The sequence below is a fragment of the Podarcis tiliguerta genome, assembly GCF_965153285.1.
Source record: "Podarcis tiliguerta genome assembly, chromosome: 5".
In the NCBI taxonomy this organism is placed as follows: Eukaryota; Metazoa; Chordata; class Lepidosauria; order Squamata; family Lacertidae; genus Podarcis; species Podarcis tiliguerta.
This window is the reverse complement of record NC_139538.1, coordinates 51,551,756-51,578,676: the sequence shown is the minus strand read 5'-3', so window position 1 is coordinate 51,578,676 and position 26,921 is coordinate 51,551,756.

The following is a 26,921-nucleotide window of genomic DNA, read 5'->3' as shown; positions in this document are numbered from 1 at the left end:
CACACATTTGCAACAATTTGGATCGCCAGCCATGAATATGACGGCTTGGAAATTTTCTCCCCCTTCCATCTGCTGCCTGTATGGAGTCAATCATAAATAAATGCTAGAGACTATGTGCCTTGAGTGTAGATTATTAATATTATTTAAAGTAATTGAATTAGCCTGTGTGATGCAGCAAATTGAGCTGCTTTTATATGGTGGGTACAAAGGATTAGTTGTGCTCACCCCTAGTTTAGACAACATAGTTGAATGCTGTTCCAGGTACATTTCAGCATACGTCTACTGGGGGCTACAGAAAAGTAGCCATACTTTGGTTAAGGAAACAGCTGAGGTGGAGGAAGATGGCCCGTCATGTAACCTTGGATTTGGGGGAACTGGGAGTAAATAGTACAAAATAACATGCACAGGTGGTATTTGTCACGGCATCACCATCCCATTATTTCTGGTTCTATAGGGACAATAGTTTTACAGATGTTATAGGGTTGATTCTGGAACGGAAGTAACAAGGGTTGCAAATCTAACGTTCATAAAACTGTTGGATGCACAGGGTCAAGCCAGAGAGCTTGGCATGCTCTTTTGTAGAAAGAACTCTCCTGCCGAACATAGGATTGGCTCGATAGAATCACAGAGTTGGAAGGGACACCGAGGGTCATCCAGTCCAACCCCCTGCAATGCAGGAATCTCAGCTAAAGCATCCATGATAGATGACCATCCAACCTCTGTTTAAAAACCTCCAAGGAAGGAGAGTCCACCACCTCAGAGTTTACAATGCAGCCTATGTGTTGGGGCAGAGGAAGGGATGCCAAGGCTCAGGCCCCCTCAAATTGGCACTGACAGCTCTGTATTAACCAGTCTATGTTTGCACAACAGGGACACAGGTGTTTGAGGAGCAACTTCAGCATATCATATTACTGCCCTGGTTGCGCCTATGAATTTCTCTTTACTCAAGAGAAATACCGATTGAACCCGAAATCTTCTATAAATACTCTGTCATGGCCTTTCAGCTTTAATTAATATCCTCTCAATATAAAATTCCCACTGTACTGATTTCTGCCCACCCCCATAGATGAGAGGGAGGCAGAGAGAGGGGGAGAGAAACCCACACACAATCATTTCAAACTCCTTGCCAAAGCTTTCAGGCTTATTAATTCTGACCAATTATGCCTCCAAGATTTTATCTTATGTAGGTTAATTTCCGGGAAATTTTTTATTATGCTATCACTTACCCACACATATGATACCAATCAACTACAATAATGATCAGTTGTGCTCTCAGACCATGGCTAGGGACCATAATGCAGACACCTTGCCAAAAGCTGGGTCTGGATCCGGGCAGATCACATGGGAGACCAGCTGAGTTCCATAAGCATGCTTGCTACCTTGAGGTCAGTGAGGGGAGAAAGCCGAAGTAAAAGTATGCTTAAATGAAAAGAAACAAATGAAATGTTCAGTCATACTAGACTGGCCGTTTTGCCTAAGATACTAAGTGCTACACTTGCACAGCTCACAAATCCAGGTGACATGTTATTCCAAGGAAGCAAAATGAAATTATTGCCCCCCCCTTTTTTTTGCTTGCAAGAACTCAGCTCCAAGGTAAAAGAAAACTGGCCAAATGGAAACAGGATGGCTTGAGAGACCAGAGGTGAGAGCAGGGAGCAGAAACTGAAATGTAGAGTGCCTGAGACACACAGGGGTTGGGGTGAGGGCTTCATATGAAAGCTGTTATTTCAGAGTGAGAGGAAACTTAATATCAGCAGCAAACATGATAATAAGTCCCTGAATGTGTCACTGTTGCCTCTTCTTGCTGTTATGAGAATGTAAGAAAACTAGGCCAGAATCTATAATAGGAATTCATATAGGAATACATATAGTGTTTTGTATAAAATAATGGATAGATGCATGTGACAGTTTCACATATGTCTGTGCTCAGATTCGAGGAAACCATGACTGGTAATGAGTCTATGTGATTACTACATATTATGAATGTGCATCAACTCTTGTACTTTAAATGCCAAGGCAGATTGGGGTGGGGGTTGATGACAGTTGTGTTTCTGAATCAGAGTACACTATTAACAAGGTGGATCAGAGACTTCATAAGTTTCTGAGTGCTCTTGTGGCCCTGTCTCTCTAAACAAAGAACATTTATTTTTTGTTTTGAGAAACTAAAATTATTATTACTATTACTGTTGTTGTTGTGATTATTATTATTATTATTATTATTCATCTACATGAGTTAATGATTACCTGTTGATGTTCTCTGCTTTTACACGTGGTGTTTAACTTTAGAGCACGTGAGTAGAGTATTCAATTGCAAATTGCCGTTTTGAAGGGAGTTGCCTTTGGTCTTTTGTTCCCAGCCACAGTTGGAGAAAGATGAGTTAATGAGTCTCTCCAAAACAGAAAACAACTCCAGGCTAATGGAAGCCGTAGGGAGAGAATGACCTTTGATTTCAGGTCTGTTTGGAGTACAGTAATCTAATATTACTTAAAAGATGAACCTATGCTTTAACAAGCTTGTGTCTCATGGAACTATTTGGATGTATCACTGTTTTTGTACCTGTTACGAAGAAAGTTCTGGTTAGTAACGTTTTAAATCCTATTTATTGACCTGAACAATTTTTATTCCAAGAGAAGTCAGTTTTCATGCATCCTATTGTTCCAAGCTGCACAATATTAATATCTGCAGTACAGTTTGCAAAGACTCCAGCTCAAGAAACATGAGGAGATTAGAAAAGATGCAAGCAGATTACGGGTAGAAGGAGGGAGTTGTGGAACCACCATGTATGATTTAATTAAGAACTCTTCAAAAACATCTGACCGTTTCTGACAAAAAGTGTTCAAAAGCTGCACTTGGAAGCAGTTAAAGTTGAACCAAGAGCTATTTTGGAACTCTGACATTTCAAATAAGCCATAATTTCCTCTTTTAAGTGATTGAAAATGTCCAGTCGTAATGCCTTTCATAACTAAATACGTACTTCTGACAATATCAAGTTGTGGGACAGGCTGCCATGTTGGATGGATAAAGCTGGGGCAAAACTTGGGTCAGGAGGTAGTAAACTGCTTGTCATCTACACACAGGTGGAACGAATGTTGCAAGGACCAGCATATGGTGAAAGAGAATCTGGATGGAGGAAAGAAGGCTGAGCCAGTAGTAGGGTAATCTAGTGGTTAGGAGATACAAATTGGAAGGTCCCAGGTTGGATCTCATCTCTACTATGAACTTATTAGGTGGCCTAAGGCAAACTGCTCATCCTCAGTCTCTCCCCCCCCCAACTGCAGGATAGGGGATAATTATTATACTGATTCACTTTACAGGGTTGCCAATATTACAGCTAGACAAGTCTCACACCCATTGTCTTGAAAGTATTATACCAAAGGTTGTTTTTTGTTAACCCAGGAGCTGAAGGATGGGGGAAGATGCACTAGGCCGTGGAACTATTTAGGAGACTGAACAGTCTGTACAAACTTAGCTGAGATTCCCCCACGTTGTTCTTTCTAGAAAATAATCTGATTCAACCTTATCTCCTAATAATGAATTCTTTCTTGAGAACCCTCAGTAAAAGTATACACTTTATTTCAAGTAAAGCAGAAGAAGACTATCAACCACTTAAAGCCATTTGATACTTCTTTTGAACAGCCCACTGTTCATTCTGCTAATAACTAACTGGAAAAGCTTCATAGAATCATTCTCTTTTGCACTATAAGATTTCTAATACAGTGGTACCTTGGGTTAAGTGCTTAATTTGTTCTGGAGGTCCGTTCTTAACCTGAAACTGTTCTTAACCTGAAGCTCCACTTTAGCTAATGGGGCCTCCTGCTGCCGCCACGCCACTGGAGCACGATTTCTGTTCTCATCCTGAAGCAAAGTTCTTAACCTGAAGCACTATTTCTGGGTTAGCGGAGTCTGTAACCTGAAGCGTATGTAACCTGAAGCATATGTAACCCGAGGTACCACTGTATATTATTTGGCTTCCTGCAGTTTGTTATTCTGCAGTTTGATTGGCTAACTCAGGCTTCCTCAACCTCGGCCCTCCAGATGTTTTGAGACTACAATTCTCATCATCCCTGACCACTGGTCCTGTTAGCTAGGGATCATGGGAGTTGTAGGCCAAAAATATCTGGAGGGCTGAGGTTGAGGAAGCCTGACCTAGGCTTTAGTTAAGGGCTGGCAAACAGGGTTCTTGTGTCTTTAACAGCTATATGGCAGGCAGGAACCCATACTTTTCTAGTATGGAAATACAACTGTGTGGAAAGCTTCACCGTAACAGTACTTTCTCTAATTTTGTATTATGTTGCTCCCCACAACGGTCATTTTGTGACTGGTGCCCCCAGGCAAAAAGGTTGGCTACTCCTGTGTTAATCCATTCCTTGTCATATGCAATATTTGCTAGGAACATGCAGCCGCTCAGTGCTGGGGCAAAAACAACTAGGGAAATTGGAGTGACTCAGAGTGACTCTCCCTGAAACAAAACGGGATGTCAACACATTCCCCAAGTTTGATTAGGACCCCCCAGAAAGCTGTGTGTTTACTCAGTCACTCTGTTTTGATGCACTCTCTACTTTTCAGTGCACTAAATCTTTGCTTTTCTATGTCTCCATGATGCTCTACCATTAGCTCATGGGTTTTTCAAGAAGTGAGTCTGGCTAAATGCTTCCTATAGAGCACTGAAGAGCGTTAGATGATTTTTACTTGTATGTAAAAGCAGAAGGTGGAGTGGGGCGTTTTTGTTTGCTTTTTAAGTTAAAAGCTGCATTTATCTTTTTTTTAATCCTCCACTGCTCTGTTTGGGGGCGGGAAATCACTGAGAGCTTTTCAGCACTTCACAGCCAGTATTAAGCATAGTCTTACCTTGTACAGTGGTACCTCAGGTTACATACGCTTCAGGTTACAGACTCCGCTAACCCAGAAATAGTACCTCGGGTTAAGAACTTTGCTTCAGGATGAGAACAGAAATCGTGCTCCGGCGACGCGGCGGCAGCGGGAGGCCCCATTAGCTAAAGTGGTGCTTCAGGTTAAGAACAGTTTCAGGTTAAGAACGGACCTCCGGAACGAATTAAGTACTTAACCCGAGGTACTACTGTAATGTCTATTGGAGGACACCCCCTCCCAACACAACAACCACCAGGAAAGCTGGTGTGAATCTGATAATGCTTAAAGCATGTATAACTAAGAATACACTCCACATGGCTTCCTCTTAACTATTTGAAGGTAGAAAAGAGTGAGAGGCAAATCCCTGCTCCCCACTGTGCTTTCCACAGTTCTGCTTTTTCTCTCAGGTTTGCTTTAAACATTTACTGCCTTGTCATGAGAAAGACAACTGAAATGCCTACTTCACGTAAATTCTTCATTTTGCAGGTATCCTTTGCATCAGCGATGAAGCTATTCTTGCTAAAATTGCTAAAAGACTGACATGTTTCTTTCCGAACCCTTCCGTCAATTCCCACCGCATCGTATTATTACCCAGAAAAGTAATTCTATGATTTTTGCCTTGGGTGCTGATGAGAAAGAAATAACACTTTCACCAAAAGCAAAGCCAATTTTCACAAAAGTGGAAATGCTGTTAGAACCAATATTCCTGTGAAAAAGCTTTTTTACTTCAATTAGAATTTTTCAAGCCAGATCTGCAGGCTTACTTTGCGAAGGGAGCTCAAAATAATTGTGCAACAACATTGCCTGTTCCTATTCATAAGGGGATGTTATTAAGGGCCAGCTTCATTATCATATATATCAAGTAACAAAGCTAATCACTTTGGTCTCAATAATAACAACAATAATAAAATCCCTGCAAGCATTAAGCACAATTTGCAGAAAGGGTATTCACTCACTTCCAGCTAGGAAAAAACAATATGATGCAAAGAGCAACATTACTGCTCCCTCATTGTTTCCCACCCAGGTTGGGCCTTAATGGCATACCAGTTTTTCCCACTGAATGGTATTAGGGAACATTGCAACACATAACAACATTACGACCCAGGTCTTCTATCTACTGCCCAATAATACACTTTCTTCTAAAGGTAAAGGTACCCCTGCCTGTACGGGCCAGTCTTGACAGACTCTAGGGTTGTGCGCCCATCTCACTCAAAGAGGCCGGGGGCCAGCGCTGTCCGGAGACACTTCCGGGTCACGTGGCCAGCGTGACATCGCTGCTCTGGCGAGCCAGAGCCGCACACAGAAACGCCGTTTACCTTCCCGCTAGTAAGCGGTCCCTATTTATCTACTTGCACCCGAGAGTGCTTTCGAACTGCTAGGTTGGCTGGCGCTGGGACCGAACAACGGGAGCACACCCCTCCGCGGGGATTCGAACCGCCGACCTTTCGATCGGCAAGCCCTAGGCGCTGAGGCTTTTACCCACAGCGTACTGGCTAATAAATTCAACAATGAAAAATGAAAGAGGGCAGCACCCTCATGGTGACACTGAAGGGGCAGCATGTCTCTCCCAGGTCTACTTCCTGGGGTTGGCTCCCCAGTAGCCTCATGCCACACAGCAACAACCCTCTTAACTTGTTTGTAGGTTGGGAGGCAGGTAAATTTGCCATGGCTGTGTCAACTCCCATCCTCCTCTGGAATTGGCAGCAGTCCCCTCGCTGGCAATTCAGCTGGGAACAGAGTTTGCAGAAAGATGGAAGGAGCTCTTAACTGTCTCTGTTTACCAGCAGCAAGAGGCAAAGGCAGGTCAGCATATTGTCAGTTAAAAAGTTCATCCTACTGTTTTCACCCTCTAATCAGAATAGCTGTAAATTTCACAGTCCCTCTTGTTCACCCATGTTTGAAGGAGAGAACATTCTTCTCCTCTTCAAAAAAATGGCTACATAACTCAGATTTATGCATTAGGATGATGTGGAATGAGTCCCGATCAGCTCTTTGAGCCTACCTACACTGAGTATTACGGTTAGGTAAAACTGATTCCATCATAGCCACATAGCAACTGTGCTTCACCTAGGATTGTGCCGCAAGTCTTAATTTAGATTCCACTATTATCCCCGTATCAAAAGGATTGGCCTGTTGAAGTAGTGTTATGACATTACCATAACATTAAAAGTTATGATTATTCCGTTTTGAGAATTGAGGAGGATGGCAACCTCTCTGAATGACCCTGTGGCCTGAACTGTTCCCAGAGCTGATTTAATTGAGCTTTAATTAAAGAAGGGCTGAATAGAGAAAAGGATTTAAATACCACGGTCTTGCATTTCAGCTCTCCTTTATTTCTCAGCCATTGTGGAGAGAATAGACCGTTAAACAGGCACCATCTTCTCTAGCTGATTATTAATAAAATAATAATCCAAGAGTGGGGAACAACACAAACAAAACACAATGTCATCCTGCAATCAATTAATTCAGAAATAAACAGTCAAACATACATTTGAGAATGTGCTCTCACCTATTACAAGATGCAGTGAAAGAGATTCAGTTAAGCACTCATAAGAGTTTATAAGCACTAGCGATGGGAGAATGTGCCAGATCCTTCTCCCCACTTATGGAGTTATGTGTTCTTAAGCTTCAAGGCCACCTTTGTCTTGCAATTCTCTATTGATAAGAGAAAGCACTGAGAGCAACTTCAAGTTTTGAACTATATCACAACAGCAGGAGTCTTCAGTGTATATTCACCTCCTCTGCTAATAACCCAAGCAAGCATTTAGAAAGCCCCGTTGTTTTCTCACTTCAGAGGTCATTGCCCACACTGACTGGCACATCTTCTTCATAACTATTTAGCCTGCAGGAGGTCACCCTCAGCACTTACTTAATATGAAGGAAAGTAATTTGTGTTGTTCAGCAGCAAAACTGGCACAGAGAGTCTCGAAGGAGAGAAATGCTCCTTAAAAATATGCTGGATGCACAGCACTCTGCCAGCATGCTCACTACAATCCTCTGGGACAGGAGGAAAGTTAAAAGCAGATAGGGGCCCTAGACTATTGTGGTTATTAATATTGCACATTTGAAAGCAATAGGATGAATAAAAATGGACACTTTGAAATGCAACATGGCAAGCCAAGAGCAGCATTATGGAAGAAAAAGGGCCCACAAATTGCACAAGGAAAAAGGATATTCAGGCTTAGGGTGCATATGCAACATGTTGCTACGGTGCTGACTAATCATGGAAATGTAGAGTTGTAAGGGACCACGAGGGTCATCTAATTCATCAAAGCAATGGCCTGGCCTGATGTGCCTTTAGGAACTCTGAGCTGCAAAAATCAGCACATGGTGCTTTTTGCAGTATAGAAATGTAAATATTATCAACCTGTGAATGTTTGTAGATGGAGCTTCTGTTAGTCGCACAACTATGGAGGTCAACTGAGATTTTGGCAGGCTTAATCGTTTCCTTTCTGCATCCTTTAATGATGCTATTAGCACTAGACCAAACTCATAAAAGGAAAAGGACATCTGTTCTGCTTTGAAAGCTCTCCTGCCAGCTTTCTGTGCACAGATTTTTCTGCTGTTTTAATGTGGGTGTTTTTGATGTGGAACAGCTTCTGCAGAGGCGGGGTTGATCAAAACAGCAAAGACTGAAAAATGGGGAGAATGCCATTCGAAGCGCTGGGTTAAAATCACATCCAGATATAAGCCGCTCAGGTATGGGCTGCCAGGGAACAAATGGATTAGATAAAATGTGGATTCTGTGGACAGGTCTGGATGGACTCTTAGTATTGCCCCTTGCAGTAAGCAGCAGGGATGAAGCTGGGGAGAAAACTGGAATAAAATGGCTCTGCCTCCATCTACAGTTAGTCTAATGGGCACCAACCTCCACTTGCACTGAGGACATGGACCACAAGTCATAGAATCATAGAGCTGTTGAGCTGGAAGGGTCCCAGAGGGTCATCTAGTCCAACCCCCTGCAATGCAGGAATCTCAACTAAATCATAAATGACAGGTGGCCATCCAACCTCTGCTTAAAAAGCTCCAAGGAAGGAGAGTCCACCACCTTCTGGAGGAGTCCATTCCACCGTCAAACAGTTCTTTACAGCCAGAAGTTCTTCCTAATGTTTAGTCAGAATCTCATTTCACTTGCTGTGTTTTTACCCTTCCCCCCCTCTCTTTCCCACACCCAACTTAAGTGATGGCAACCTCTTGAAACTAACCTTCTCTTCAGGAACACTGATGCACAAAGGTGATATTCATTTCATCTGAGTTGAACCACCTGCTGATGCCCTTTGCTCTTTTGAAAAGATCACCACCTTCAGTTTTATACGATGGAAGGATTTTCGCAAAGTGTAATCACATTCATGGTTATTTGGACTGGTAGGTATTTTATGTCATAGAAACCTCAGGAGGCTATGGGTACTTTTGGAATGGCTAAATCAGCTCTGAGCATTCATTACTCTTTGCTTTTAATAAAATATACCATTAATAATGCATTGCCATGAATAATTAAGACACAACGAGAGGCTGCATCAGAAATGGCAGTACAACCATCTCTAGACACACAGCCCATGGGATGTTCCCACTCAAGACATTTGCAGCCCAAGTTTTACTCAGAAATAAACCCTACTGAATTCAATGGGACTTTCTCCCACTTGTGTGTACAAGACTTGCAGCCTGAGGTGGTCTGCATGTTTTGTTGGCAATTTCAGTTTTCAGATCACAGCAAGAACAGATTTCTACTCTGTTCTGTTGATGCCTCTTTCCTAGGCTGATCATTAAACCACACACGCCCAGTTCACATGTAACCCTAAGCCAAACCATGGTTTAGTGTGAAAGAGCGAAGGCCCAGGCCACGAGAGAGGAAATGTCAGCCCCATTGTTCTTCTTTTAGTCCTTCTGCTGCTGCACTGAATTAAGCCATGGTTTGGCTCAGCACATCCAAACTTGGGCTCGTGGTTTAAGCTAGTTTGTCTGGGAGAGCAGCCACACTCCCCTTTTCTTTTTTAAAAATGAGAACCAATTGCAGCTTCTCACTGCGTACGGAGTGTGTATGCAATGGGAAGAATTGTATAACCACATCAAACATTCTGGAGCCATGTTTGTTAAGAAGCAGCCATTAATAAGCTTTTCTTTGATGCTAATGCTCAGTTTTTGTAGATGAATGAAATGGCATTCCTGTGTAAATGGGTTCCATTAGCATGCTGAGAAAAATTACCCGCTGGAAATGGGATGCAAAGCAGGTTTACTCAAACCATTTTTATGCTGTGCAAGAGCCTCATGCAGAACTGGTAGGCTGCTTTTGCATCCAGATGTGAACAGTTAACTACGGGAAGATAGAATTACTTATTCTCAAAACTCAGAGTAAGAAGTTCCTTCCGTACCATGTTCCTACCATTTTAAGCTAATGTGCAATGTGGATTTGTTGGTACAAAGTGTGAAAAGCTATTAAATGGGTTTAAGAAGAAAAAAATACCTACTTTAAGGCTTTTACAAAATAATAATTGCATCTTCTAAGTACAAAAAAGTGTCCTTGCAAAACTTTAAAAAACTTTAAAAAAACAATGAAGGGTCTTGAAAGTGCCTAGTGTAGGAGGAATAAAAAATGGACCTTTTCAAAAAAGAAAAGAAGCAAACAAGCAAATATCTCTGTATTCAGAGATCTAAATGGCTGGTTCCATCAGCTTCAATTTTTAAGGAAGCCTAGAAAACTCATATGCTTTCTATACGTTTTTAATTGAAAGGCACTATTCCATATGCTGACAATGCTTTTTTGGTTCAGCATCCTGTTTTGACAATGGCCCAACAGCTGCCTATGGGAAGTCCCCAAGCAAGACATAAATAGGCAATAGCCTCCCCTGGTATTTTCTTCAAGCAGCTGATATTCAGAGCCATGCTTCCACTGATCCTGGTAGGAGCATATGGCCATTATGACTAATTGGGACATATTTATACAATTCCTCCTATTTACCTAAGTCCAGTTGGACACAAATGGAATCGGTGAAGCCTCACTTACTGGAGTCGCACGACTGCCACTTTTAGTAAAATCTCGTGAGAGGTCCACAAGATCTCGCTGGTTCCTGGAAGTTGCAGCAGCTTCTACTTGTTTCTCTAGCAGTGGTGGCAGGGCAGGCCAGGGGGTCTCATCAGCACAGGAGGAGAACCATGGCAAGATCTTGTGAGAGCTGGAAGCTACTACTGCTTCTCCTCGTTTCTCCAGTGGTGGCGGCAGGGGCAGCTGTGGTGACTGGGGGTGCCGTCCCTTGGGATTCCACTGCCCAATGCAGCTGCCCAGTCTGCCAGCCCTGGTTGGAAAGCTTCTGAGTAAACGTGCTGTTAAGTGAGAGGTATTTGAGTGTTTCGGTGAAGATTTCCACACAACATTTTTGCCACCTGCACTCCCAACCTATGTGATTTCATGTTTTCATACATACTACATATGCTGAATGGTACTCAGACGATCCAGGCAGCTGAATAATCTTGGCAATTTTGCCTTAGCGGCCACCCCATTTCCAAAAGATAAGATGAGAATCACTGGTTGTTGTAGGATAAACCCACTGAAGTTTATGAAGGTGATAAGTGCCATAGCAACATCTTTGTGTTTGTGTGTGTGTGTGGGGGGGGGAGATCCCAGAAAAAAATTGTAATAAGCAAAGAACTTGTATTTTATGCAGTGCATTAACAACAGGAGGACAGAGTGAATGAAAAATGTTTTGCAATAATAAATATACATTTCATGAATGTTATCCATTTTGTATATTGACTGAATTAAGAGTTTGTATAGAGTATCTAAACCACTAAACCACTGAATACATATGGATGGGATGCAAATGTGTAGATAAGATTATTCAAGTTAACCCAGGTTAGCTTCATTTTAAGATATGAAATGTAAAAAGTACACTGCAGTGCTATAATTTAAAACAAAACAAAACAAAACAGAATTCAGGTATGTTCTCGCAGTAATGATAATGGATGGTTGTTTCTGTGCTGAAGTGATTATTTGAATAGCAAATGGGTTGGAAATTATTTTCATTTGAGCTCATATTACTCTGAAGAAATATGAGGATTCCCTGTTGTTATTTTTTAAAAACGACAACCGCTATGTTGTTTTCTCTGGAAAGCAACGCAGATGTCTAAATTAAGTCACAAATTGGATGATATACAATTAAGTCATACGCAGATGAACAGATATCAATGGGTTGTATCCAACAAAGTTATAGTTAGAGTATACCCGTTCAAGTTAGTGGACCTAAATTAGTTAATATTTTTAATGTGATTGGGCCTATTCTGAATATGAATAGCATTTGTCATTTGGATTTGATTCCAGTGAGTGTACTGTGTCTGGACTCTTACGAAGGTAAAGGGCACAGCTCTTCTTTAGGGGCCTATGAGCTTCTCAGGACCCAAATATGTATGAAAGGGAATGGCCCCATTTGCTAATGGCAGAACTACAGTGGTACCTCGGGTTAGATACACTTCAGGTTACATACGCTTCAGGTTACAGACTCCGCCAACCCAGAAATAGTACCTCAGGTTAAGAACTTTGCTTCAGGATGTTAACAGAAATCGTGCTCTGGCGGCATGGCGGCAGCAGGAGGCCCCATTAGCTAAAGTGGTGCTTCAGGTTAAGAATAGTTTCAGGTTAAGAATGGACCTCCAGAACAAATTAAGTACTTAACCTAAGGTACCACTGTATAAAGGTACAAAGTAATAGCACTGCAGTGTGGCCCTCTGGATGTTACTGGAGTACAATTCCTATTATCCCTGACCATTGGCCATGCTGGTTGGAGCTGATGAAAGTTGGAGACCAAGAACATCTGGAGGGTAGGGATGGATGAATCTGTCAATTTTGTATTCTCTCTGTTTCTCACTCCCTCCCTGCATCTTTAGTTCAGTTATCCATATTTCCACCACAGTTAGGCAGTAGGAGAGGGAACCAGTAACTAAAAATCAGCAGTTGGTTTGCTGCAGAATGGCACCAGGTGCAAAAGTTAGGCAGGAAAACAGCTCCCAGACAACAGACAAGATGCATTATTAAGCTGCATATTTTTCTTACATTGTGAAAACATCTCTTTCTGTTTCTTAGGAGTGAACAAATGGCCAAAGCATTTTACTATACCTTGATTAAAATTTGATATTGCTAACTGAGACCAGTTAAGATAATTTTAGGCTTGGAGTTCAGATCCAACCTTTAATGCTGTGTTGTATAGATGTGCTGAATTTATTCTATAAGGTCTTACTGTGTACACAGCTATATTGTTGCCTCTTGATAGTTATGCTAAGGTTTACCTTCAGTGAAACAGAGCCCTCTGCAGCCTGGCCATCATCGCTGAAAACTTCAGGTTTTGTGGAAATTGCGGTTGCCTCATCAGAATCATTAATTAAAATAAATGTCACTGGAAGAGTATCGCATTAGAGGAAATGATCTAGAATTTCAACAATTATGCTAATGGACTGTCTACGGTGTGTAATTAAAATTTGGCCTTCCAAATGTTCAATGTTTGGTTTAGCTTTCGGAAGAGATGCAGCATAGTACTGGACTGCAGCCAATGCAATCTGCGTAATTAGCAAGGTGTTTATTCTTGTTTCAGTTAATCTAGTTGACTAAAATGTGACACGGCTGTAGCTTGTACCACTCCACCGTGTTATTAAGTAGTGGATAAATAATGCATCAACAAACACTGTAGTCTAGTTTGGTGATTGTTTTGCCTTGATATTGGTGTTTTCCTTCACGATCCAAATAATAGGCACAGAAACTGGGGTGTGGGTGGAAAACTTGTATGGGGACCACAAGTAACACTGATCAGGTTCTCAATAGTGTTAACAGGTCAGGTACCGTATTTTTTGCTCTATAAGATGCACCAGACCACAAGATGCACCTAGTTTTTGGAGGAGGAAAACAAGAAAAAAAATATTCTGAATCTCAGAAGCCAGAACAGCAAGAGGGATCGCTGCGCAGCGAAAGCAGCGATCCCTCTTGCTGTTCTGGCTTCTGTGATAGCTGCACAGCCTGCATTTGCTCCATAAGACGCACACACATTTCCCCTTACTTTTTAGGAGGGAAAAAGTGAGTCTTATCGAGCAAAAAATACGGTATATTGAAACTGGTCTCTATGCAAGTTAAGGACATACCAAGGGATCAATATATCCTTGAAATATTTGTTATGGGCAAACGAAGAAGAAAGAAACTGGGTTCAAAAGAAGCAGGCTGGGTAATGTTTGAGGAACAAGCCAAAATCTGAGTGGATAATAATGAATAAGATCAAAGGTTCTCAAATTGCACCAGTTAGCTGTGTGTGTGTTTCATTTAAAACCAGGCGACGTGTTACAATCCAAGCAATCAAATCACTAACAAAATACAAAGCATAGGGGGGAAGATGATTGTGATTGATATCAAGATTGCAGAGCACACAGAGCGGAGGTTTTAAGGCTTTCCTCCTTGGCCACAGTCTCCATGAAATTTGCCCCTCCCCTGTGTGGCAATCCATCCTATACTGGGGAGGAAAAAGCTCCCATGGGTAGCAATGGGAACTTTCTTTCTTCATTCTAATTGTAATTGCTACACCAGTGGGAGGAGGGCAATTTTCATGGAGATTATGGCTGGGGAGGAAAGGCTTAAACCACTTTTTCCAGCAATGCAGCAATCTTGAAAGCCATCTCCCTCCTTCACCCACTCCTGGTATTTATTTTTATTTAAAATGTCTGATATGAATACTTATAGTGCTAGTGCAGTTGTGTGTAGTTAGGACCTAATTGTACTTCCCAGCAAGTGTGGGAGGGAGTGAAGGGGTTGCTGCTGCCTTTGATGTAGTTTGGTGTAGTGGTTAGAGTGTTGGACTATGACCTGGGAGGTCAGGGTTCAAATCCCCACTTGCCCATGAATCTCACTGGGCGACCTTGGAGCAGCCACTGCTCCTCAACCTAACCTACCTCACTAGGTTGTTGTGGGGATTAAATGACTGGGAGAACCATGTACCTTGGAGAAAAAGGTGGGCAATCAATCAATCAATCAATCAATCAATCAATAGCTAGCACCATCTAGAAGTGAAGGCAGCTCAATGAACAACCTGGTGCTCCAATCAAGTTCCATTTTAAAAGTATTCTCGAAATGCCCTTTGTACCACTTTGCAAAACCGAAGCTGTGTCAGCATCCTCTGATGAATACCTTCAAGGTGAGGAACTTTTATTCCAGTCTTTGAACATTCTGCACCAAGAGCTTCATTCAGCTTCAGTACGATCAGTAATGGGCTGGCAGATATTGTTGAACAGCGGAGCTGTCAGATGGAGATATAATTAAAACTTAAGTGGTGCTCATCTGAAGAAGAAGAGTCTCCAGAGAAATGAGCGCTCATTTAATTAGCAAGAAGTCATACCACAAGATATTCTGCAGACAATGGTAATAAAACTGGAAGATAAAGTGAAGAGACTTGTACTTTCATGTCTCTGGTTATGGGTAGCCATAACCAGCTTGGCAGTCACTGGGCACCTGACTTGGCCTGTTGGCACTGAGGTCCATCCTATATGCCCTGCGATAGCAGTTATAAGCTGCCACTGAAAATTTCCCATAATACCCCAGAGCAGCTCACTGATCAGAAGCGCTCTGGGGCTATGTCAAGTGCTCAAGGGCATAATGAGCGATTGAAATGGAAGCCACCCAGCTCTCATTTGAAGGGTGCCTAGCTGATTCTGATCAGAGGTGAGTGCTGTCAGATAAGGGCACTGGGCACACCCGATAGCAATGAGTCTATCAGCTGGCATGATGCCAAGAGCTACCTCGAATCTATAGGTGTCTCTTTTGTGACGAACTATACCTAAAGGGATGCGGGTGGCACTGTGGATTAAACCACAGAGCCTAGGACTTGCCGATCAGAAGGTTGGCGGTTCAAATCCCTGCAACGGGGTGAGCTCCCGTTGCTCGGTCTCTGCTCCTGCCAACCTAGCAGTTCGAAAGCATGTCAAAGTGCAAGTAGATAAATAGGTACCACTCCGGCGGGAAGGTAAACGGCGTTTCTGTGCGCTGCTCTGGTTCACCAGAAGTGGCTTAGTCAAGCTGGCCACATGACCCGGAAGCTGTACGCCGGCTCCCTCGGCCAATAAAGCAAGATGAGCTCCGCAACCCCAGAGTTGGCCACGACTGGATCTAATGGTCAGAGGTCCCTTTACCTTTACCTTTATACCTAAAGGGAAATGAAAATTAGGCTACACTCATTTGGCCATGTTTAATATTTCCGTGACCTTTGATTAGTGCGGATTGGATGATTCTATTTCCAGTCCACGTCAATTTTGCCTATGTGTTTCCATAATTCTGTCTTCAATGTGTGAATTTCTCAAGCTATTTCATTGTAAAACACACATTTACCAACACATTTTTGAGTCCAGAACTGTATTGCACAATCTAGAGTTGGGCAAAATCCAAAGATAATGTACATGTGGTGTAGTGGTTGGAGTGTCAGACTAGGAGCTAGGAGACCAAGGTTCAAATCCCCACTTGGCCATGAAGCTTACTGGATGATCTTAGAGCAATCAGTGCCTCACAGCCTATCCTGCCCTACAGGATTGTTGTGGGAGTTAAATGAGGAGGAGAAGGGGAAGAATCAAGTGCACCACCTTGAGCTCATTGGAGAAAAAGGTGCGATATAAATGAAAAACTTAAAAATCAGCATTCCAATTGCCACATTAGATCCACACACTAGCCTGGGAAATGCAGAGCAGGTCAGTTTGCATTGGAAGTCATGGAAATTGAAATCTACAGGTATACTTGGGACTCCATGGGCAGAACACGATGGCCTCTGTTGTTGGCCATGAGATCCAAGTGCCCCCTGTCTCCTAGAAAGAACATCAGAGCCAAGGTGCTAGCAGGGAGAGAAACCAACCTGGCCCCAATCCATCAGCCAAAGAAGGAGCAACTCTGCTGCAACTGCCAGTTGGCATTGGACTGGGGAAAGAATACTCTGGCTCCTTCCATTGGCCAAAAGATCAAGAGGCACCCATTGCTACCCAAGCAAGAACACCCTCTTATAACTCAGCACTTTGCTCTGATCTCGAATAACCCCTCCCCCTTTCCCTTTCCTTTCCTTTCCTCCTCTTCCACTCTCTTTCCCTTGTGCATCTTGCAGGAGTGGCCCACCCAGAGGGGCAGAACTTCAGCAGTAGCCTCCTGGCAGTGGTGAACTGGATCCGCTGGTGCATCTGTGCTGCTCCAGCCTCACTGATGCCTCGCCTCTTGGTAAGAGGTAGCAAGACTGCTACTGGGAGGCTATTGCTGTGCCTCCACCGCTCTCCGGCAAACCACACCAAGTTTCTTTGGTTTTTTATGTCTGATGTCAGCACCTCTCTTGCCTTTTTCTTGATGGGAATTGCTTTGGGAGATAATTCTCATCTAAAACACGAGGGGTTTGTTTGTTTGTTTATTCTGCCTGTCTTCTATTTGTACCTCACTTTTCTTCCATCATGGAATCCAAGGCAGTATACGTGTGTTTTCCAGGTTGTCGTTCATCCAGGCACTGAGCAGACCTGGAACTGCTTTGTTTAAGCAAGATGGTGACTTTGTGTACCATCAGACCACTCCCTGGACCAAGTGCATACCTTTGATGTGGCTGGCTGCAAGCTAGTGTAGGTGACACCGTGTCCTAGACTTGACAGGTGTTCATGGCACTGTTCTCAGATGCATCTGCTGATTCCTGCCAGGAAACTCTCAAAGGGTAAGTGATGGATGGGTGAATTGTTCTTCAGCACATTTCTGGTGGTGTTCTCAAAATTTGTCTTCTGAGGATCTCTGGCTCAGGAGACTGCTTGTTCACATTCAGTATCTATTTCATGGGACACATCTTGATCCTCCTTACAGAATCATTTGCACATCTCTCCACTCAAATACAACGTAGCCTGAGTTCTTTGCCACTTAGCCTTTACAATGTAAACAAAGGCCAACGTAAACCTGCATAGGCATGATGTCTATGTTCTACCTCCACTATCAGAGTTGCTAGGAATCACACAAGGATGAAAATCCTATAGAAGATCCTACCAGCCACTGCAGTAACAAAATGTTGGACTGGATGGGCCTTTGACCCAATTCAGAGCATCGCAGAGTTGGAAGAGACCACAAGGGTCCAACCCACTGCAGTGCAGGAATCACAGCTTAAAAAATCCCTAACAGATGGCCAGCCAACATCTGTTTAAAAACTTCCACAAATTCCACTAAGAAGAGTCCATTACTTTTGAACAGCTCTTACTGTCAGAAGGTTCTTCCTTATGTTCTTATGTAAGCCTGTGCTTAAGAATCGGGGGGGGGGGGCACCTAACAAGGCTGCAGACAATTCATTACAAACATAGATAGGAAAAGTATTTCAGATACATTACATTTACAAAAGAATATGAAGTTTAATGAATGCTAATGATCATGGAGTGACTGAGACGTTTTAGAAGGACTGAATAGTCTCAAACTGCACTTCCAGCCTGAGGAAAGCAGGGTCATAAGAGTTTTATGATGCCAGTGAAGGGCAGAAATCATTATGGATAACAAATGGTATTAAGAGGCAGCAGGCATAAGCTACAGCCATGAATATTTAACATTTGGAGTCATCAAGGTGCTGGATTTTGTACAGAAAACAGAAGCGACATTGCCTCTGCCCTTACAAGCCACAATAGGCGGAGGAGATGAGAGCAACCTAGTTGGCCTGCACCAGTAATTAATTCATTTTGAATTGTCAGGGCAGAAGTAAGAGTTCAGAAGTTACTGCAGAAAGTGCAATCAGTAGAAGAATGCAAAGGAACCTGAGTGTATGCATGCTTACTCGAAAATAAGTCCCACTGCATTCAACGATGGCTACTCCCAAGAAAGTGTCAATAGGTTTGTAGTCTCGGTGACTGAGCAATAAATTAGCAGATAAAAAACCAGTGCTGAGAAATCCAACGTAAAGTGCATTGGTGTAGGCATGTGAAGCACATTTCATCAGGGTGCGCACCCTAAACAGATATAGAAGAGGAGATTGCTGCAATTCACATGCTTGTTTATGGTCAGGAACAGAAATCAATCAAGTCAATGCTGACTGGCATTTGCTCACTTTTCTTTCTTTTTAAAAAATACAAGTGATAAGTTGGCCTTAAATATCAGCTGATGGGAATCACAAGAATGCTGTTGTGCTCTGCTCCCATAGGCATTTGTTTGTCTGCTCGGGGGAAAAGGATGCTGAACCAAATGGAACTTTCGTCTGACCCAGCAAGGCTGTTCTTATGTTCCATGTGCATTTGCCCACCAGGGTTCATGGGCTTGTAGTCCAGCCCCAAATGTTATTCAAACACTGACAAGTCTGTCACTGAAGACTTGTAGGCTAAAAGTTGCACACTGACAGAAGCTGAGATTTTCAGGATACAGTAGTACCTCAGGTTACAGACGCTTCAGGTTACAGACTCTGCTAACCCAGAAATAGTACCTTGGGTTAAGAACTTTGCTTCAGGATGAGAACAGAAATCATGTGGCAGCAGCAGGAGGCCCCATTTGCTAAAGTGTTACCTCAGGTTAAGAACAGTTTCAGGTTAAGAACGGACCTCTGGAACAAATTAAGTTTTTAACCTGAGGTATCACTGTACTGACTGACTTCTACATGTGATCAGATCACAGAATCCAGCAGTGCTGTTTCTAGACAGTTTATCTCTAAGCAGGGCTGTCTGCATTCGCTACAATGGTGTTTTCAGTGCTGTTGCTTGCCTTGTATAATAACACATCTTGAGAGTTACTGCAGCAATGTTTTGCAGTCTGTTCATTAATGGTCCATCAGCATTCTCACCCACCAATCTTTTTTTCCACATGGAAAAGAACCAGAATTGTATGCTGAAACAGCTGCAGGCACCAGGTTGTAGCACTTTCAAAACAAGTTGGATTTGTGTGCGTGCAGGCGCATGAATCATACACAGGGGAATATGTTCGCCTCCTTACGCATTGCAGATATCTGAAGGAAGGTATGAGCTTAAGGTCAATGTGGGGACTGCGAAGATCCACAGAGGATCACTTCAGGAAGAATGGCCGCTAACAGAACTGACCTTTCAAGAAGACCCCAATTCAACTCTATAGGAGCCAGGGTGGCACCAGAGTCAAGCCAGCCAAGAGAAGGGTGAGGCAGGGAACGGCTGCTACCACCTCAGACTAATGGCAAACTCTTGGAGTTTAATAAATAGTCAAGAGGCAGCTGCTAAAGGCCAAGGGTGACTGGCTCATGGCTTCTAAACCTTCTCTTGCCAGCAGGGAAGTACAGGGAAAATAGGCTTCCCTTAACTCCAGCTGAAGCATTTTTTTAAAGTGTAAGTCTGATGTGACAGCCATGAAAAGAACATGAGATGAGGCCCCACTAATTGCATGAATGGCATTTTGTCTGGGGTCCCTCTAGTCCAACATCCAAACACTAGCCAAATGCGCCTCAGGAGCCCACAAACAAGCCAATAGCCCTTCCCTCTTGCTTGCCTCACTTTCAAAGCACACACCTTCTCCTCAAGAATCACAGGAGCTGTAGTTTGTAAAGGGTGCTGGGAATGGCATTTCCATGAGGGAGTAAACTATAGTTCTAAGGATTCCAACAGCCATAGCTGTTACAGTGATGTAAAGGTGCTTAAATGTATGGTTTGGGTACTGAATCCCTGTTCAGAGGAATATTGCCTCTGAATCTCAAGGTTTCCTTAGCTCTCAGGACTGATACCCATAGAAAGTAGAAAAAGTACATACCCTTTGTTAACGTGTGCGTTGCGAAAATATATGATAGCAGCTCGGGAAATGATAGTTTTTGTGATAAGAACGAAAATTCAGATGAGAATCTGCTAACGCGTTTACTAAAAAGAAGAAATCGTATATGTAGTGATTGTTCTGGTATCCTTTCCTCTCCCTCATTTTTCTTTGTGTATGCTAGATGTGAGTGGACTATAGATGCTTGATACTGGACTTATTCACATTTCCAGGCAAAGGAATGAATCAAATGAGAAATAAACAGTAATTTAAAAAGTACAATAGGCCAGCAGTAGAGTGTGTGCTTTGCATTCAGAAGGTCCCAATTTTCTGTCTCTGTCTTATTCTTTTCCATTCTGTGTTATGGTCCCAAATCTGTGATCTTGATTTGTTGTTCCCATGGCTGCTATTTTTAAAATGCAAATATGAATGCATAAATGACCAAACATTCAATGTAGTTTGGCCCTAAGATATAAGGTTGGTCATGACTCATTCCTGAGCACCTAAATCAAGTGTCAGGAATTTAGCAAACTCACAGTCTGCCAGGAATGAGTCGTGACCAACCTTGGGGTGGTATGCTCTCCATCCCCTCTCTTCCCTACTAAACTCATCATAAAAAAGAGGCCAAGAGACAGAGTTTTGCATAAAATTTGCATGTGCTAATTTATATGTATAAATGCAAAATTAGAAACAATGACTATACAGTGGTACCTCGGGTTAAGTACTTAATTCGTTCCGGAGGTTTGTTCTTAACCTGAAACTGTTCTTAACCTGAAGCACCACTTTAGCTAATGGGACCTCCTGCTGCTGCCGCACCACCAGAGCACAATTTCTGTTCTCATCCTGAAGCAAAGTTCTTAACCCGAGGTACTATTTCTGGGTTAGCGAAGTCTGTAACCTGAAGCGTATGTAACCTGAAGCGTATGTAATCTGAGGTACCACTGTAGTATAAATATAATAAATCTCACCACAGTGGGGAAGACCATGACCAGAAGACATACCACTTCCTACTCAGTTTGCCATCCAGGTATTAACTGTTGATGGTCAACTTCTTGGTCCATGCTCTTCCTTCTTAAAGGTAAAGGTACCCCTGCCCGTACGGGCCAGTCTTGACAGACTCTAGGGTTGTGCGCCCATCTCACTCAAGAGGCCGGGGGCCAGCGCTGTCCGGAGACACTTCCGGGTCACGTGGCCAGCGTGACATCGCTGCTCTGGCGAGCCAGAGCCGCACACGGAAACGCCGTTTACCTTCCTGCTAGTAAGCGGTCCCTATTTATCTACTTGCACCCAGGGGTGCTTTCGAACTGCTAAGTTGGCAGGCGCTGGGACCGAACAACAGGAGCGCACCCCGCCGCGGGGATTCGAACCACCGACCTTTCGATCGGCAAGCCCTAGGCGCTGAGGCTTTTACCCACAGCGCCACCCGCGTCTTCCTTCTTAGGTTTATCCTTAACCTGAGATTGGTTTAGACAGTCCTTCAAATAGAAGCCACCTTCAAATAAAGGACACTCCCCTAACAACCCTTCAAATAGAAGATAGTCTTCTGTTACATGGAACAAGTGGTCAGTCAATTCTTCATATGCAAGAGGAGTAGAGTTTTTCTTTTTTTATATAACTTTTATTAGTTTTTCAGATTTTACCAATTCTTTTAAATAACCTTCAGAACATATATCTCTTCTCCATTGACTTCCCATCCACCCTTCCATGGTGTAATTTTTTTTTCTTATAAAGTTTATAAAGTTACTTTCTAACAAACCACAGTTTTGCTTTGCATTCAACCTTGGGGAACTGGGGAATGTTGTGACCAAAGTTAGTTAAGGCCAACCAGGATCAAACCACTGATTTAGCTTCAAGTTTGCATATGTAGATATGATGTCATCATAGAGTCATTCAATATGGAAAAAAACAGTTTTGTTAACACAATGGAAACACTCACACTCTGAAATGCTTTGAACAACATAACCCACCCTCCAGTCAGTGCTTTCTCCTAATGAAACCAAATGGTTTTGTTCCCACTTGAGAAAACAAGCGCCTCTGGCATTTCTTTTAATTGGAATACATTGTTTTGTTACTCCTGAAAAGTTGGAATGCTTTTAAGAGAAATGTATAACAGCTAAACACCAGAAGTACCACATTGATTCATCACAAAACATGCCATTATTATCTGTCAATCCCCCCCCCCCAATGATCTCATCAGTTCATTTCAGCAAAAATTGACTGATAATAAGGACACGCTAGGCTATGTGATCCTTAAAAGGCAGACGTAATGAGGTGTGTATAGTCTGCTGATGGATTTATTTATATAGCTAGAGCCAGTCAATGCAGTATCGGAGCAAGGTGGGTGTGGTGGATGCGGTTTGCCCCGGGTTTCATCCCTGAGGGGGGTGACGTTGCCACAGGTGGCGCCCCCCCCGGGACTCTCCCCGTCACCGCCACACTCCCCTGGGATGCGTGCCAATGCAGGCTCACCCCCATGGGCTGCTAGCCCCGCCCCTGAGGATGGCTAGCCAGGCCCCACAGCCTCTCTGGGTGCTGGAGCAGCTAGCTCCACCTATGAGTCACAGAGTGTGTAAATATCATTCTTAAAGTAAGCCAGTAGTTTCCTTTTTTTGTAAATAGCCTGAATTCAGCATAGACGGATCAAATCACCCCCATCAGCTTTTAGTATCCGTTTTTAGGTGAAAAGGGTAGTTTGCAGCTCCACATAATTTGTTTAGGCCATTGGTGGGGAATCCATGACCCTCCAGATGATGTTGGACTACAACTCCCATCATGCCTAAACATTGGCCATGTTGGCTGGGTTTCATAGGACTTAGAGTTCAACGTCTGGAACGCCACAGATTTCCTTCTGTTGGTTTAGGCCTACAGATTTTGGTAACCATACAACTTTATATTTCTATTTAATTTAATTTAATGTCATCATCAACAAAATGTGGCCCGTTTTGTCAGCAGTTTTGACTAAGGTACAATTTTTCCTAATAAAATAGCATGTTTGCATGTTATTTTGCACTAATACATGGGAGATTGTGGACTCTTCTTCCCTGGAGGTTTTTAAGCAGAGGTTGGATGGCCATTTGTCATGGATGCTTTAGCTGAGATTCCTGCATTGCTGGGGGTTGGTGATGACCCTTGGGTCTCTTTCATCTCTATGGTTCTATAATTCTATGATTCACATCTTAAAAAGCAGATGCATCACCTTGTCAACAAAGGTCCATATAGTTAAAGCTATGGTTTAGTGATGCATGGAAGTGAGAGCTGGACCATAAAGAAGGCTGATGGCCGAAGAATTGATGCTTTTGAATTATGGTGCTGGAGGAGACTCTTGAGAGTCCCATGGACTGCAAGAAGATCAAACCTATCCATTCTTAAGGAAATCAGCCCTGAGTGCTCACTGGAAGGACAGGTCCTGAAGCTGAGGCTCCAATACTTTGGCCACCTCATGAGAAGAGAAGACTCCCTGGAAAAGACCCTGATGCTGGGAAAGATGGAGGGCACAAGGAGAAGGGGATGACAGAGGACCAGATGGTTGGACAGTGTTCTCAAAGCTACAAACATGAGTTTGACCAAACTGCAGGAGGCAGTGGAAGACAGGAGTGCCTGGCATGCTCTGGTCCATGGGGTCATGAAGAGTCGGACATGACAAAACAACTAAACAACAACAAAACATTGTTTAGTTGGAAAACTGCATCACAAAATTAGGAAAAGTGCAAATATTGATGGATGGCAGTGTTCTGGTTCTCATTTTGTTTTGAAAAATGAAAATTTCATAGATTAAACTCTAAATGCAAACTGAATTGAATTTCTCCCCATACTTATTAAGAAACATATTAGTGCATCTTTAACCGTTTGCCCCCACTGCAGTCAGAGCTGGACCTATCCAGATGTTTGCTGTTTGCATGAGAGGAAATCTCTCATTGGTGCCAATAGGAGGTTTCATCTCACTGGGAATAGCAGATGTTTCCGGGAAGGTCTGATTGGAGAATTGCAAACAGGACAAAGGTTTAAAGCACCCCCCTTTGCCTTTGCCAATGCCATGCCTTTTATTTAGGTTTCCCACCAATTCCATGCTGGCTCCCCACCTGTTACAGCTGTATAACACTTAAATTCAAATCCAAACTGTCTTTTTCTTTTCCTTGTTTAAAAGAAAAAAAGACTTTTGAAAACATTTGCTTAGAAAAACCACAAATACCTCTCCTAACCTCCCTGAATCATTGTTCAATTGTATGCCATGCTTTTAGATATATAGAAGAATAAGAAAAGCAATTTGGGTGTCAAAGTGTTTTCTTTTTAGAGTTTTGCTATTGTTAAGTGAGCCATTTGGCGGAATGTATTTAACTGGTGCTTTAATGTTCTGCTCCTTGACATTTCACTAATCTACCTGCAATCATCTCCAAGTTGTTTATTGGATTTCTAGCCTTTCGGTAGGATGTAATTATTCCATTGTGCTTTGAATATTAAAATGTATGCGCGCGTGTGCACACACACACACACACACACACACACACACAATCAGACTGAAATCCAAGGTCTCTTGTTGCTGGTGTGATTCAGATTGGTGTTCAAACTCTCTCTCTCTGACTTGGGCTACAAAGCAGTGAGTGCTACCTATTGCTAGCATGATGCCACTGGTAGGAGAAGGGAGAAAAGTACAGCTTATATTACATTTGGCTTCTTCTTCCTTCTCCATTGAAAAGGACACTCAGCAAAACGGATGGAAGCACTGTGTACTGGTAATGGTGCACAGTGCTATAGGAACCGTGACATGATAGGAATCTTAAGATGACCAGTGTAAACTGTGTGAACATCTCGCAAATGAATTGGCTCTGCGAATTGACTCTAAGGCTGTGATCCCAACCCCACCTACCTGGGAGTAAGACCCACCAAGTTCAGTGGACTTCCTTCTAAGTAGACATGCTTATGATTGCAGCCTAAGCCAGGAATTCCTTTTACAGTCCTTTGGTGCAGTAGCAACTTAGCTGGAAGGAAAACTGAAACTAAACCAGATCTCTACTGATTTAGGGCTGTGGGAAATGTTTGGACTCACCGGTTTCTAGAAAACCCATATCACTGGTCTGTGGTCCCCGCAACGTGGGGGACGAGGTACAGTACCTCCCACTCCATCTCTGTCTTTTACTTTTGGTGTTTTAACTTTGTATTATGGTGTTCTAGAACTTTAAGAAATGGTCAGACTTCCTGGCAAGGTATCTTTGTCTTTCCTCAACTTTGGAGACCCTGTAAACTTTCCCCAGCCATATGAAAGCTGTTGATCTATGAACAGTCCTCACATGACTTGTAGAATGCTAAAATGAGACCACTGTATATGTGAGGTCCCAACAATATCTTCTCCCATAGAACTGACCGTGCATCAGGAACAAGGTGGTTCCATTTCCATGGGAAAGAGTCACATGACTGGGGCTTGCCTTTCTGGTTTGGCACCAAAATATTGTTGAGAGCAATTAAGCAGCTCCCGCAGGACTTAGAAAATGTTTATACCTCTCAGTTCTATTCCTACTCCAAAACACAGTTTTGGCCCAAGTGTCTTTACTGTTTTGAAGTACCTTGATGCATGAAAGCATGAGCTCCTGCTTAATTGCAGAAATATATTTGCAAGACTGTTGGGGGATTAAGGAAAAAGGAGGGAAATCAATTGAATTCTTGAAACAGGTGTATCAGTTTCAGATCTATACTTTCCTTTTGATTCCCTGTTACAATGCAAGAAAGTGGCTTGGCCAGAAGTAAGGGGTTTTTCTTATGCACCCCAGCCATCAGATCTGCTGTGTTCCTACACTTGCGTTCCTCTCCAGCAAGAGAAGCTGTACATGCACAGTTACACAGAAGATTCATCTATTCTGAGAAGGAAGTCAGATGGATACAGAATTATGAAATCAGTGTGCTTCAGGTAAGGTAACCTTAGCATTTTATGCCTTCCTAGAAATCAGAGTCATATAACCCTTCAGAGCTAAGGTCTCCAAAACAGCACTCAAGAAAACCACAGCGACCTCAGACATCCATCTTGGTGTCCCCCAAGCCCTCTACCCTTTCCAATTAAAGAGAGAGAGAGATTGTTGTTTTTGGGGGGTAGATTGTGGGGAAGAGCTGTCTGTTTCTTTGGAAGTGTTGCCTGCCTTTATTTTTGGTGTGTGTTTTATTTTTTGTGGGGGGGGGGCAGGTATTTTTCCTGTCTGGGGTATTCCTGTTCCTGAGTATTGCTGGATTTTCCTATTTGAAATGGGTATTTTTGTAGCCTTTGTGTGCTTACATTACTGATGTACCCGCATAGGAAAGAAGGTGATCAAGAAAAAAATAAAGCGTTGTATAAATAATAGTGTGACTCATGAATATATGGGTGCAACTAAA